General features: G+C 44.4%; 1 protein-coding gene across 3 annotated transcripts in view; it reads left to right on the top strand.

Moving 5' to 3' along the window:
• Positions 1-3,927: 3,927 nt before the first annotated feature.
• The window catches only part of LOC147607256 (transcription factor LRL3-like), a 77,318-nt gene continuing 68,649 nt past the window's right edge, over positions 3,928-12,596 (top strand). The window contains exon 1 of one of the 3 annotated variants that reach the window (XM_086790874.1): positions 3,928-4,159. The gene's annotated coding sequence lies outside the window, so the exon portion shown is untranslated. Of the gene's footprint in view, positions 4,160-5,562; positions 5,864-12,596 lie in introns of those variants that run through there. The other 2 variants (XM_086790877.1, XM_086790875.1) reach the window with 2 other exon arrangements.

Genomic DNA, 12,596 nt, shown 5'->3' with positions numbered 1-12,596 from the left:
TGGATTATTGGCTCTGATTTGGGCTTCCATCAAATCCTCGACCTCTTGCGTTAGGCTTTCACTAAGGAAAGGATTGCTTCCCAAACTGACAAGTTTGTGTCTATGGAGCAGCCTTGGGCTTGTATGCTCGAGGAACTTTTTGGGAGCTTTAAAGTTGAATATATGGGTGTTTGATATGGATTGATAAAACCTTATCACTAACCCTTATTAAATGCTAGAATGCCCCCTTCTCTGTGCAAATTCCTTGTGAACTCTTGGAAGGAAGTGTATCACCTATAAGAGACCATAGGGTTAATGGGCACTCACTTTTTAGCTTTTATATTTGGTGGTCTATGATCTTCTCCTCCCCCCCCACTTTGCCTTTCATTGATGTCAAAGGGGCTAATACTTTGAATAATAAATAGTTGACTCATATGGAGGACCTATGGGATGGCCCCTTGCTAGGGTGAAGAGAGGCAGGGGAGCTAAAACTTATGTTTAATAGAAGGGATTTAAGCCTAATTTCCATGGTCCTTGAAAAATATGCATAGTTGATAATAGGAGAAGAGGGATGGTACAAGGATTAGGTGTGGAAAAAACTACTACCATATATTCTGTGTTGACTGATGTTGTTGAAAGTTTTGAAGACCACCTTAACAAAATGTGGAATTTAAGGTGGACTCAAGAGGTGTGGAGTGCACGTTGTAGGACTCAAGAGGTGTGGAGTGTAGGTTATTATGGGAGATCTCGCCTTGGACATCAAGATGCTTTATAGGAACATGGGATATGGAACATGTCTGAGGTGCATGGAAAAACTTGAGGATGCTTGGCATCTCTCTGGGAGTGTCATGCCATTAGATCTATTTGGAATTAAATGAGTAGATTGGTATTGGGGACTCTTTAGTAGAGAGCTTCTTAAACACACTGGTTTTTGGAAAAGGACATAAGTTAAATCATGTTATTGAATGCAATGTAATCTTTTGTGTGGTTAGCTTCACTTGTCTTTGGGAAGTGTTCCAAGAATGAAATCTACTTTGGGGATCTTACTAAGCTGAAGTTAAAATGTAAATATAATATACAAGGCTATAACTGATTAATCATTAGTCCTCTAGGATTTTCATTACTTTATTATAGAGGTTTTAATACTATTAAATGGAAGATATTGGCTCTTATGTGTTGGCTTATTCCTTTTTGTACAAGTTCTCCCCTCTCACCTTAAAGGGAGGAAGATTACTATTTAACATAACCTAAAAGCAAGGTTGGTGTATTGGTCAAAAACTCTGCTATGTCTATCTCCATCATAAGAAATTAGATGATATCTGGGTTGATCTAGACTTTATGGAGTCTGTATGTAAAGCGTTGGGGTTTGACTACTCTTGGGGATATCAATTGTTGGGCTTATGAATCTAGGATCTTTTGTCCTTAGTTTTTGGACTTTCTTTGTACATATATTTATGGTGCTTTGTAGGTTGAAGTTACATGCTTTTGTGGTGGAGTGTGTAGTTTTGTCTATGATAGTAAGTTTCAATTCTAATGTGTTCTTTAATAAAAATCTATAATCTATCAAATTTTTACAAAATTTTCAATGATAGAGATGTAGTTCTTGCTGTAGTCTTCTTTTGGAAGAGAATCTTCTTTAGCATGAACTATTATCAGGTTCTGACGATAGCCTGGCTTGTTACATTTATCACTGTCATGATCACTTCCATGATTCTCTTCTCCTTGAATATTGTTTGCACTGAAATACCTCATCCCAGGTGTGTCCATGTAAAATATAGTCTCAATGCCAATGTATTGGGTTAAGTGTGGGATTTTCATCACTTTCCAGATGGATATAGCTCGTCTTTTATCCATACCATTATTTGTTTTTAGGTATAACCCACAATGTAGCATATCATTTGAAGTAAAGTATTTTCTAGTGTGTCACACCAAACTTGTTGGGTATATAATTCTCCACAAACACATATGCTCACTCGAACAGATTCATTGGTGTGATAGACACACTTTATTCTTAAGATCTCCTTGACCATATAGGGCATATAACTGGCACCCACATGTTATTTCTTCAAATGAGACATCATGACAAAAAAAATCTAAAGTGGCTCTTATGAAGATCCTTCATACAATAGTCAAACATATCCTCGAAAATGTGCATGTGGATTTGGTGCAAACCTCTACACATCACCAAGCCTCCTTCGGTTTGAAGTACTCCCATTACATGTAGCGTTTTATCAACCTCCCAATGCTTATCAGGTATGGTGCCGTCAGGCTAACTACCATCTGAAAGTAAGGATGGTTTAGTGTTCCTCGTTTCTCTAATGCAAACATGCCTTTAAGACATTCCATGTGGATGAACTCCTCGAGAGGTTCCCAATGTGATACATCTATGTCACCATTTCCAATCCCCACCACTATGATGAAGGCTTCAAAGAGCCTAGTCTTTTTGGGAGCCAAAAACTTGGGACATTTGCTCACAGACGAATCCGAGGCAACCTTCTTGCCTTTTGTATCTTTTGGAGTCTCAAAAGAACCTATAGTCATAAATAATATGTAATTACTCGCATGAGCTAAATTACTTTACAATTTAGTTTACTGTGCTTTTGTATTCACTAAGCAGAGGCGGTATGCATTTTAAACATCTGAAAGAAACTATATTTGAATAAGGCACCCAAAGGCTTTGATGCTTGTTTCACAAAGAGAAGGAAAAACATACCCAATGATCTAGCTTTTCTCTTAACTACAAGCACGTTTCTAATGGATGATGTACATGCAGCGTCACTGTCCTCGAACATAGAGGATTTAGAGTAGGATTTCTTTGTACAGTAGATGCTGTCTTATTTGGTTCATGGCAAAGAAGACAAGGTGACGGTGGAATAGATAATGCATTCATTATATCATGCAAAGGAAACCTTTTGGGTGCCATGGCAAAGAAGACAAGGTGACGGTGGAATAGATAATGCATTCGTTATATCATGCAAAGGAAACCTTTTGGGTGCCATGGTTACAACGACAGCAGGATGAAAAAGGAGGCAATATCAATAATGCAACTCCCAATGGCTAAAAAAGAAACAAATACCAAGCGTGCTGTACGCACAGGATCCTCCTGGACGACTACTATAATCGTGTAGAAGCTGCCATGCGACCTGCAGAGCAATGGCGATCTTTGGAGAATCGAGCATGGAGATCCCTGGAGAATCGAACGACTACAATAATAATTGTGTAGAAGCTTCCATGGGACCTCCACAGTAGCTCGGTGGCCATGAGCAAGGAAAGAGCATGGTGATCCTTGGAGAATCGAATGCATGCAGAGCAGGAGAAAATCGAAAGCATGCAAAGCATCCCCCTCTATTCACTCTATGCCCATTAATTAATTAATGGGATAAGGTTAATTAATTAATTAACCTTTACGTACCCTTGCCCAACTCGCCCTCGACCAGCCTCCCTCGCCCCAGCTTCCCTCGTGTTGCCCAGCAGCAAGCCCTCGCCTTCAGCACCCTCTACTCGACCCCCTCCCCCTAGCCTCTCCTCGTCCCTCTCCATCCCTCTTATTCCACACTAGCCTTCCCTCCATCTCCGGCTCAAGCACCATTTATACCACTCGAAGTGGGCGTCCGATGAATCTAGAAGGCACTAGATTTTTGCCTAAGGTTATCGTAGCTTTAATTCTTTTGTTCGAAGGTTTATGCTTGACAATTTATGCCCATTAATAGCAAACCAACATTTTGGTGCCATATTATGCTTTCTCACTAAATGTTAAATTTTAGTGATAATGGGTGTAAACATTTTGGCAAAGATGTCTAAAATTAACTACTCACGCTCAAAGTATTCAAATGCTCAATTTACGGTCTTATGCTTTGAAGTTTTGAGATGCTCCTTGTGTCCCTATCTAGAGAGGAGAATATTTAAAGTACAATAGGGGCATACAGTAGGGTGGAGTGGGTCAAAAAGGGACCGGGGTGTGGACTTTGTGCAGAGGTAAAGCGGAAAAAGAAAAGCCCTAGTCAAGCCCAACAAAGCATTTGAAGCGAAAGAACAGTGTTTTGTAGACGAATGCCGAGACAGTTTGCATCGCCGGAGGTCCCTCCGTTTTTTCGAACTACCATCGTCGAGCTGTTCGTATCTCTCATCGCAAAGCTTGGAGCTTCGCCGACCTCGCACTGAGAGCCTGCACGCAGTGGAGGTAAGGGCCGCTTCCTTCCATGAGAGATTGTCTCATAGCTTTGATCTTCTCACCGAACAGTATCACATAAGCATCTAGCGTAGTGAAGCATTGGGCCTATGCATGTGCCATGGCCACGTATAGCAATGCCTTCTTCAGTTACGTTTTCTGATAGTGGAACTCTGTTGAGATTAATGGGGTTAGACCCTCTCCCCTCGGGCTAAGTTAACTTGGGTCAAAAGTAATACATGTAACTTGGCCATGGAAAATGCAATTGTTGTTTTCCCTGAGTAGATCCTTCTGTAGTAGTGCCCACCCGAAGGCGGCTTGGTCTACCACCCAATCCTGGCCCCAAGTGGCCCAGATGTCGCGGGGGAGAAGAAATGTGATTTTGGCTAAACTTGGCCTCTACTTGAACATTCACCACACATGGCCAAGTTAACCAGGCTCATGGGAAAAAGGCCTTTAGTCTTTGGCAGTGAATGAGGAGGCTTAGCTAGCTTTTGAACCTGTTTCCCTTTTGGGTCCTTCTCTATCCTGCCAGCCACTGCTTGACAACAGTAAGCCTAATGGCTCCAACTGGATGTTGTGTGTGGCCCACTGTTACAAAACTCCAAGAAGATTCTTGCATGTATGTCTGGTGCTACGCATAGATTTCAGTGTTTTCAAGGATGTAGGAGCATGCTTATATAATACTGAGTACTGAACTGGGTAACATACTATTGAATGCTGAAATTGTATGGGTAGCAAAGTCTCTATAAGGAGACAAGTAGTTAATGTTCGAGGGATGCACCATGACACGATCCTTGCTCTTCCACCTATCACCTTCCACCACCCTCATGGCTAGCTTTATTGACTATGTATATAAAGATCTTGAGGCGGTTTATGTCAAAGAGTATTGTGGAAGGGAATCTCTCAGTATAGATAAGTTAGGCACTAAATTGTTTTAGAGAGAGTGAACTTGATCACACAATAACGGAATTGGGATGCGACGGCCTCGAGTTCTCGTATCCTAGCAGAAGCAGTCAACTTTAAGAATGTTCTTTTCCTCTGAATTGCCTAAGATAGACATTAGAACTTGAACCATTCACAACTTTATGCAAACAAGATGCCTCAAGATGCATACCATGACTATCGTGTATAGGCTAGGAGAGAGATAGTAGATGTCACGTGCACCCCGCATTTGGGTGCACGGTGAAAGATAGTTCAAACAGGTTAGTGACGTGAACTTTGCATCTTTGTGAACTGTGGTCCATGGACAAGTCGCTAATTGCCATTAGGGTAGGCGAGGGTAAGTCCAGGTAATTGTATGTGTGCTAAACTTGCACAATTTTGTAACCCACTTGAAATTGACATTTGTACAGATGTCATGACAGCTTATTGCTGGGGGCATCCGGGCGCACCGGCAGACATTGCAGGTAGATAGCCCACAGGCAAAAAGCCAAAGTCAGGAAGCTTTGCAGCCTACCAAGGACAATTTGGAGACGAGTAGTCTGGGCAGCAGGTCAAGTAGCATGCCATACAGATGGCCGACCAGCTGAAAGGGGCAGATGTGGCCCTGTAAATAGGCCGCGCCTCTCCCTTCTTTAGTCATTTGATCCCCAGATTAAGGAGAGGTCAAGAGAGCATCACTCAAGCATCTAGCATGGCATCAATCCAAAATAATCAGCACTCTTCTTCAAGGTAGATGGCATCAATTCGAGACAATCAAAAGGCTTCTTCAAGGTAGATAAGCACAAACAAGTGGTTTGCTGTAGAGCTTGCAAAATTCCAGAGCCCCACTCATGTTACTTGCTATGCGGAGGTGTGCTTGATTAGTGTTGCAATTAATGCTAATTAAATGCACAAAGAGAAGAAGTAGAAACTTGGGTTCCAACCTAAGCTCCTGTATGTGTATCAATTGCATTAATGATTATGAATATTTACAATGAGAGTTCAGATATAGACTTGATCCAGACTCATGAATGTTGCGCGTTAATTTCTACTGCATGAAAAAGACAACCAACTTCTCCATGTGTTGCAAATGTTTGGGGCTGCCATATGTGTGACATAGCGGAAGCCTTCATGCCTTGATCGCAGCCCTTAAGGACCCTGTAGGAACCTTAACGCAAAATGCATGAGAGGAGAGATAGAGATAGACTGGTTTTTCAATATATGAATTATGTACATGAAAAGGTTACATGTATGCTGGCCCTTGGCCTTCCAAAATATGACTTTTCTACCTATAGGATATGACCAATCTCCAAGAGGGAGAGAGATGATTATGACTGAAAACTGGCCTAGCCTTTTCTAGGCTCCTCATGATGTGCAATTTGGCCGGTTGTTACTGCTTAGTGGTGCATATGCCCTATCAACTACCTTTTTGTTGTAATAATTCTTTCTATTTGATATAATCCTTAGTGCTAGGCTTCATTATGGCTGAGTCTGCCTTGTATCTCCGGAGCTCTGACAGAAACTCAATACTTAGACATTTGTATGGATGTATGCTCTTATGTGTGTGTGTGTGCGTGGGGTGTGTGTGTGTGGGAGCATATATTGATACCAAGTTCTACACCCACTATTGGGCACTGATGACGTTAGTGGGCATGTCGTAGTATCTAGTCCATACTATGCATGATGGAGTTGATGGTTTATTGTCTTGTGGATGACTACCATGAGGTTATAAATTGCACTTTCTTATAAAGTGAATTTGGGGATGCTCTTGGATTCATCTAGGTATATGTTATTACTGCTTTGCCTTAATTAGGGATTACTGAATATATGCTGAGATTAGCCATGCCCGCAATTGTGCACGTGACATACAAATCCGCTGTGAAAACCAATCACCCTCACCCTCTACAAGGTGCATCCCCTGAGGTCCTCTACGGGGGTCTCTAATCTCTCCAGTCTACCATGAAGCCCAATAGAGAAGGTGAGTAGAGCAGAGTACTTGATATAATCCTTAGTGCTAGGCTTCATTATGGCTGAGTTTGCCCTGTATCTCTGGAGCTTTGACAGAAACTCAATACAGAAACTTAATACATAGACCTTTGTATGGATCTATGCTCTTGTGTGTGTGTGTGTGTGCATGGGGTGTGTGTGTGTGGGAGCATATATTGATACCAAGTTCTACACCCACTATTGGGCACTGATGACGTTAGTGGGGATGTCGTAGTATCTAGTCCATACTATGCATGATGGAGTTGATGGTTTATTGTCTTGTGGATGACCACCATGAGGTTATAAATTGCACTTTCTTATAAGGTGAATTTGGGCATGCTCTTGGATTCATCTAGGTATATGTTATTATTGCTTTGCCTTAATTAGGGATCACTGAATATATGCTGAGATTAGCCATGCCCGTAGTTCTGCACGTGACATAACAAATCCGCTGGGAAAACCAATCACCCTCACCCTCTACAAGGTGCATCCCTTGAGGTCCTCTAAGGGGGTCTCTGATCTCTCCAGTCTACCATGAAGCCCAATAGAGAAGGTGAGTAGAGCGGAGTACTTGTTTGCGCCATGAACTACCAGGGGTATAGCGTGCCTGGTGAACACTCCCAGCCATTGCAGAGGAGAAGGATCCGGTATTGGGGCCAGCCATGATGTCGAGGATAAGACGGTCTCTGCCCCGGATCCCAATAAGGGCTCCCTCCTAAGCCTCTTGGGGTAGCTGTCTAAAAGCAAGCCAATCTCCAAGTGACCTAGCAAGGCCCGTACTCAAGGTTCCCCATGATACGTGTGGGCGAGCCCCGAGCATGTGACCACTAGGCAGACTGACCAAAGGATTCCAAACTAGAGGTTGTCGGAGCCACTCCTTGGAGGCTATTGGAGTTGACTGTTGTAGGGCCGGCGTGAGATGATCCCACGCACGCAAGAGACTGGCTGCAAATTTGTCCTCAAATGCCGTGCTAAAGCCATATGTTGGAAATATTGTTCATCCCCATATGGACTCTATGCATGCTTGTATCTGGCCCATTTATGAGGCCCTGCATTGCATATTTTATTTGCTATTTTTGCACCATTTTTAGGGGCCTTTTTTTAAAGCAATTTTTAGCATTTTATGGATTTTTGTCTAGGTCGGCCTGTAGGACTTGGCTGACCAGCTCATGAGGACCTATATAAATAGGCGTCTCATTCCCACATCATTTCATCTCTGATTTCAGCCCTGACTTGTACATACCAGCACTCACGGGCCTCCCTTGTGCTGTACCTTCATTCATATTTAGGTTCTTGATCATTTGCAGTCTACTGTCTACACATATATGCTGTTTTATTCTCTGTTTTCAGATTTACAGCAGTAGCACATATTTCTCCCATGGTAGTAGAGCCTAGAACTGCTCTAGGATCTGCGTTTTCTTTCAAGAACCTATTGTTTACAGATTTCAGCACATAAAGGCCTGTGTTTTCAGATCTGGGAGCTGTGTTTTCATCAGAAAGCTGTGTTTTCTTCAATTAGGCTGTGTTTCTCTTCATAGAGCTGTGTTTTCAGCATCTGTGGTGCCATTAAACCTCGGAGATCCATTCCTTTCTCCTCTTCTGGTTTTTTCCTACCCTCCTAAGTCCCACCCTGCATTCCTTATTCTTCATCCTCATACTAACTACTGTGCTCAGTTTTAGAGGAGGTCTAGCTGCTTCTAGCCCTATTTGAAGAGGAGGATTTTGCGTTTGGAGGAGATGGCTTCAGGAGATCAATATTCTAACTTCTATGGACTTTTTTTCTCTTCCCAGGGAATCCTATCCCCTAATTCTTAGGCTACCACTTCATCGGTACCCTCTCCCTCCACCCCTTTGGTGGTTCCCCCAACCACTTCTTCTCTTGTTACTGTCAGAATACGCCGCGGAGATGATGACCAGATCTGGGAACATGAGCAAAAACGTATGCAGAAAAATACAGCACAAGAGAGAGGGAGATAGAGGCATGTAACTCTGCTCTATATACACAAGAAGATCCCGGGGTTGATACAAAACTGGCAAGGGGGCTGGGGGCCTATTTATAGGGCTCCCCAATAGCAGTCGGCCTGCTGTAGGGCAGCCGACTGGCCCTGAAACTCCACGACCAGCTCACACATCGAGTCGGCCAGCTTGTCAGCAGTCGGCCATCACACACATGGAGTCGTGGACTAGTTCCAGTAGTCGGCCAGCACATGGGCTGCCTCCCAAGCCACAGAAAAAATAGGAAAAATAGGGGAAAAATGCGGAGATTGGGGAAAAATGATAAAACACCTCATAAGGGCGGGCACACCCACAACAAAGGCCCTGGTGTATAAAACTAGACAGGAGATGGCTTCTAACACCCCCTCTCAGCTCCTGGCTGTGAAACCAACCACAGGGAGCTGGGGTGCCGCCTGAGCAAATCCTGAGAGAGCGACTTCGTGAAGAGGTTCACCGTACTGTCCTCCGTCGAACAGAACTCTAGAACAGAACTCTAGCAAGATGTCATCAGCAACGATTTGTTCACGAACAAAGTGCCTCTGGATGACCATGGGTTCCTCCAGTGGAAGCCCAAACTTGCAATGCAACCTCTGCATCCTCACCACCTCACAAGCAGCATCACAAGCAGCTCGGTACTCTGCCTCTGTGCTCGACAAGGCAAAAGATAACTGCTTCTTACTGCTCCATAAAACTGCTCCTGGGCCTGAAGTAGATCTCCTCGTGTCTGGATCTCCTCCCCAAACTGGGTCACTCCAACCGTGGAGTCGGAGACTCCATCCAACAATCCCCCTCCTGTGTACCAGAGTCCATGATCCTTCGCATGCCGCAGAAACCACAGGAAACGCAATCTTGCCTCCCAAAAAGACATCCGCAACCATGAGCTCAACTGCCTCATCAGGAAGCTCCCGTCCAATCTGGTGTCCATCAACCAGATCAATGAACCATTCTGCTTCTGAGTCGAAGAGGCATCACACAGCTCACAAGGATCAACACCTGTTACAGTGCAAAAACAAGTCCTGGAAACCTGATGAAGACCACGCAAGGCCTTCTGAAACATGTCAACCACCCCCTCTGAATCTGGAACCACAAAGCCTGGAGTATGCACCTCCTTCTGCAAGTAATCAACTACCACCTGCCTGGCTTTCCGAAAGGTCCCCGTGGAAAGAACATCCTCATCTACTGGAGGTTCTTTGTCCCGAATACTACGAGACATCAGAGCATAAGTTACCTGTTCAGTTTCCTTTGACTGACGAACACAAGAACTACCAACATTAGTATTGGAGAGTTCCTGCCAACTGCTACCATCTACTGGCAAGCTATCCACCATCTGGTCCTGGAAAGCCTGCGCCTGCAGCGTATCCACACTTAAGTGGCCATTACCAGACTGCCACTCATCACAAACCTGAGGACTTGGGAGAGAGAGTGCTGATATGTCGTAGTTGCTCCCGTCCAACTGACGGTCCATCGGGAACGTGGGGAGTGTCGGGATCTTCACATGCCTCTCAGCCATCTCAAGCAGATCTGCCATTGCGGGGATGTACTTTGAAAAGGGTGGGTGGGTGGGAACAAAGAAGAACTAATACCTGCAAGTGGCTGTCCGGCAAATCAGCCCGCCGTCCTCTTGCTTCTCCTCTTCCCGAACAGTCCCGTACGGTCCACCAATCAGCCACACAACAGTTCCCCTCTTGCTCACACAAATCCCAAGAACTATCTAGAGCCTAGGCTCTGATACTATGTCAGAATACGCAGCGGAGATGATGACTAGATCTGGGAAGACAAGAGAAAAAACGCATGCAGAAAAATACAGCACAAGAGAGAGGGAGATAGAGGCGTGTAACTCTGCTCTATATACACAAGAAGATCTCGGGGTTGATACAAAACTGGCAAGGGGGCTGGGGGCCTATTTATATGGCCCCCCAACAGCAGTCGGCCTGCAGTAGGGCAGCCGACTGGCCCTGATACTCCATGACCAGCTCACACATCCAGTCGGCCAGCTTGTCAGCAGTCGGCCATCACACGCATGGAGTCGTGGACTAGTTCCAGTAGTCGGCCAGCACATGGGCTGCCTCCCAAGCCACAGAAAAAATAGGAAAAATAGGGGAAAAATGCGGAGAGTGGGCAAAATGATAAAACACCTCATAAGGGCGGGCACACCCACAACAAAGGCCCTGGTGTATAAAACTAGACAGGAGATGACTTTTAACAGTTACTCCCCTTTCACAGAACCTCTCCCCTTCTTTCTTTCATGTTCCATCCCACACTGTTTTCCCCTATTTCTCAAGCTACCACTTCATCGGTACCCTCTCCCTCCATCCCTTTGGTGGTCCCCCAACCACTTCTTCTCTTGTTACTCCCCTTCCACAGAACCTCTCCCCTTCTTTCTTTCATGTTCCATCCCACACTATTTTTGCACCATTTTTAGGTGCCTTTTTTTGACACATGCACTTTGAACTGAGGTGCATGGCGACAGGATGGCTCATCATCATTAGTGCAACATTGTATAGTTTTAGAACCCTTTAGGATTGATATTTGTCGTACGCCATGACTCCATTGTAATCCTCAGTCCAAGATATGTCAGGTACGAGCTACGTAGGTCTTTCCTCAGCCATAGTGAGTCAGTCAGTCAGTTAAAGTCCCTTAACCCACTTGGAGAGAATTATTCATGCATATAGATGTCATAGAAGCCTTAGAGTTTGCACCAGGACATGTGTGCATTTATGCATAGCATTCATCCCATATGCATGTAGGCCATCTAGACCATTGCCGAAACATCATAACTTTATCTGGTATTTTTTCCATATTTTATAGTATTTATTTATCATTTTTCAGCATTTAAATACCATCATTAACCATTTATCTCATCATATCCAGTCGTGTAGCTTTAGGGATCCAGTCGGCCAGCCCTTCAGCCGACCGACCAGCCCTTTAGCACTCATATAAATAGCATATAGCATTCATACCTAATCCATCCAAGCAATCAGCAGTAAGCGCTTCAGCGTTTCAGCATTCAGCCCATAGATCTCATCAGCATTGAGCGTTTTCAGCAAGCGTTGCATCCTACAGCACCCAGGAGCATCAACGCAAGAGCATTCAGCCTCCAACAAGAAAACGAGTCCATAGAATTCAGCCCTCCAGAAGACCTTGCGTTTTCTGCATAGAACCAGTTTTCAGCATTCGTATCATCATCGTTTGCTACAGCACTTCGGTGAAGGTAACCCACATGCATTCATTCATTTTCAGCATTCATACATAGCTTAGAACAGTCCCAAACGGTCCATATCCCAGCCTCAGATTTGCAGCCTTCCTACATTCCATTGGGAAGAGTGCATAGGCTTGAGATCGGTCATTATTGGTGCTTCTACAGCCGTGTAAAGTTCAGCCCGACTCTTGGTTCTTTGAGATCTTGCATTTGGCTTATTGGTAGTCCAAAGTCATTCTCGACTATGCATGGAGGGGTCGATGATACCTAGGCCCCCTCTGCGTCGCGGCTAAATTAATACTCTCCAGGCCTCCTTGGCCCTGGCCGGTCTTCCATCACGGCCAG

Source organism: Cibotium barometz, chromosome 55, assembly GCF_041138505.1.
Source record: "Cibotium barometz isolate CiBa-2024 chromosome 55, ASM4113850v1, whole genome shotgun sequence".
NCBI lineage: Eukaryota > Viridiplantae > Streptophyta > Polypodiopsida > Cyatheales > Cibotiaceae > Cibotium > Cibotium barometz.
Note: the sequence above shows the minus strand (reverse complement) of the source record. Positions and strands in the feature narration are given on the sequence as shown.